Here is a 3,129-nt window from a genome sequence, read left to right as displayed (position 1 = left end):
AGAATAAGGGAGGGAAGGATGGCTGGACTGGCCTGTAGGTGCTAGGGACCCCACATGGGGTCCAACCTGGGCTCCCTGGCTCCAGAGTTAGCTGCATCCACACTGCCCCAGACCTGACCCTCAGGGAGGGGCCATGTCCAACTGAGGCAGGTGCATCTGCCACACCCCATGCAGACTCTGTCCCCCGAGGTCTCCAGGTACTGGGACATGCCTAGGCCATGGAACAGAGAGCATAGAACCTGGGGGCCCACGTCTGAGGTGTGTTAGGTCAGGTGTGGTGGGAAGGACCGAAGTTTCCAACAAGCCTGTGTACACCCTGCCCAGGGGGCACATGCTCAGGCAAGCAGGTGAGCCAAGTCAGTCCAAGGAGGCAGCCATGGCCCCAGGCCGTGCCACTTACTCCACGTGGCCAACATCCTGCTCTAGCTCCTCACGCTTCTGCTTTAGTCTGTCGTGTCCCTGCCACAGCTGCTGATTCATGGCTATATAAGCCAGGCTCTGGTGGTAGAGCTGCTCCAGCTGGACATGTGCCCTCCACCCTCCCAGGGAAGTCTGGGGAGTCTTTTGGGACCAGGGTGGTGAAGATGGAGTCCTTGGCAGGTACCTCCCACACATCATCCATGCTCTGCTCCACCGTGGGGGGCCCTGAGCCTGTTGTCAGCACCACTCTCTTCTTGGCCTTGGAACCCACCCCCAGGTGTGCCCCCTGAGCTGCCAGCACCACCAAGCACCCACTTCCATCTACTGCTGCATCTCTTTTGCCTCTAGCCAGAGAAAGCTCTCTGCTTTTAAGCGTGCATGTAATTAGATTTTACCTACCCACAAAATCCAGGATAATCTCCCCATTTGAAGGTCCTTAATCTATATTTGTGCTATTTCTTTCTCAGGTTCTAGGGATAAGGGTATGGACATTTTGGGGGGGCCATTCTCCCTACCACAGTACTTTATATGGTCCGGGCACTTTGCTAAATGCGTTCCATATGTTATCTCATTTAATTGCCTCAGTAACTCCATGTAATTTAATTCTTTTGGTCACTCTATGACAGGAAACTGAGATTCAGAGATGTTAATCAGCTTGCCCAGAGTCATACAGTTAGGAAGTATGCAAGCCAGAATTTGAGGGTAGGTCATCTGAGTTTAGAGCTCATATCCTTATAGAGGATAAATCTCTAGAAGGAAAAGTCACTAAATTGGAGGGCCTTGAATGCCAGAGTGAGATTCATGGGCCCATTTCTTGTATGCAGCAACACTCCATGTCATCATGTGGGGAGAAAATACCTAAAACACAGACACTTTGTGGAAGACTGAATGGTATTTGGAAAGCATGGTTTAGACACATTCCTGAGGGACAGAAGGCAGACTACAATTTTCAAGAAACATTGAATTACTCTCAAGAAATTATATTCTTGGAAAGAATCCAACGTGGTCTGTCAAGGCACAGATATGACCACAGAATAGATAAAAACACAAAGTTATTAGCCTACTTTCTGGGAGGTCTCCACAGGCTGTGATGGAGGCTGAATGAAGGTCACTCTTGGTTTATTTAATATCTTCATGAGTGATTTTTTTTTTTTTGGTAGGTATCTTCATGAGTGATCTTGGAACATGGGATCTTCATCCTTTTTAAGTGAAATTCATGAAGATAACAAATGGCTCAAGTTATATTCATCAAAGAGGAGAGAAGAAATGTTGACAGGAAACATTTCCCACTCAACTTGGTGGGGGGGGGAGCAAGGGATTCAAAACACAGATAGTCACTAAGATAAGGAGTTTGAACACAGCCACCATGATTTAAGAGTCCTGCAATAAACAGAAAAGACAGACAGGAAATCATGAAAGTGAAATGTGGTAGCTAGCCTGAGAACTGGTTCCCAGATGTGCAAATTTCCAGATGTCACAAACTTATGTGCTTTGGGACACAGCTGGAGGGAAGCCCCTGGTCATGCCCTGGGCTGGCTTCCAGGGTACCAGTGAGTAGGCGTAGTTTGGGGGAAAGCTGAGATGGAGGAGCACAGAGAGGGTTGGAGAACAGGGTCAAGTATGAAATGCATGTTATGGAGAGCAGCTGCACCTCCTCTCACCTTGCCCACCTGACCTCCCCACTCAGTTAAAATCTTTGGGACTGGCCCACAAGGGCTGTTCTTCTCCCTGAAGAATCTCTCAGGAACCTCCTGCATGTTCGTGACGTTGCAGTATGAGTCGGGTTGCTTGGTAATTACTGGTTTACTCGATCTCCCCTTCTCTAAAGTGGGGCTACATAAAGCCATTTGAGGAGGCTGTCCACAAGAGGTGGCTTTAAGTCTTTTTTGGAGTCCAAGATCCCTTTAAAAATTTGATAAAAGCTATAGGTATTTTTTTCCTAGAAAAATAAATGCACAATCACAAAAATATTTGCATACAAGTCTAGAGGATTCATGAGGGAATCCCCTGGTCTAGTTCTTCCAGGTTAATAACCTCATTGTTACAGCAATAGCAATGCTCAACTCTCTTGCTACAATCTTCACTACTCCCTACCTCAGCGTCCCACACCACATGCTTCTGTGCATTGGTAAACATTTTCCTGCTGAGCCTGGTTATGGTTTCAAAAATCTACCTTAATACAGTACTCCCCAAGTAGTCCTACCAATACTTCAAAACTGGCACCAACTTCAATCCTGGGAGTAGCCAGAGAAGGTAGGACAAAGACTCATACAAATCAAAGGACATTTTCTAGGTGGAAGGAATGGGAAAAGGCTGAATAGGATGAGGATCGAGAAAAAGATTATTGGAATAGTCAATTAGATGCTTAGGAACCTAGGAGAGGGCACTTTAAGCAGAGCTGTGGGCTGCAGCCAGATTGCAGTAGGCTAAACTGATGGGTCTCCTTGAAGGTATTCTAAATAATCAGTTGTATGCATAGTGACAAACATACAAAGATGTTTACTATGGTATTATCAAAATAGTACTAGTACAAATTGAAAACAGTCTAAAAGCCAAATATTAGAGAATTTAGTTAATTGGATTTTAATGCATCCATACTATGGAATAATATATTAATAAGACCTCTTCAAGTAACAGAAACTTGAATCAAACTAGTTCAAGCATAGAGTGTAAAAAGGAACTTGTTAGCTAATGCAATTGAAGAGTGCA

At 45.6% G+C, this 3,129-nt stretch overlaps 1 pseudogene; it reads right to left on the bottom strand.

Annotated features, from left to right (window-relative positions):
- Positions 1 to 357: 357 nt before the first annotated feature.
- LOC148108774 (UPF0449 protein C19orf25 homolog pseudogene) lies at positions 358 to 2,177 on the bottom strand (annotated as a pseudogene).
- Positions 2,178 to 3,129: the final 952 nt, after the last annotated feature.

This window comes from Ursus americanus, chromosome 16, assembly GCF_024610735.1.
Source record: "Ursus americanus isolate L20-20 chromosome 16, mUrsAme1.1.p, whole genome shotgun sequence".
Taxonomy (NCBI): Eukaryota; Metazoa; Chordata; class Mammalia; order Carnivora; family Ursidae; genus Ursus; species Ursus americanus.
This window is presented reverse-complemented; position numbering and strand designations above follow the sequence as displayed.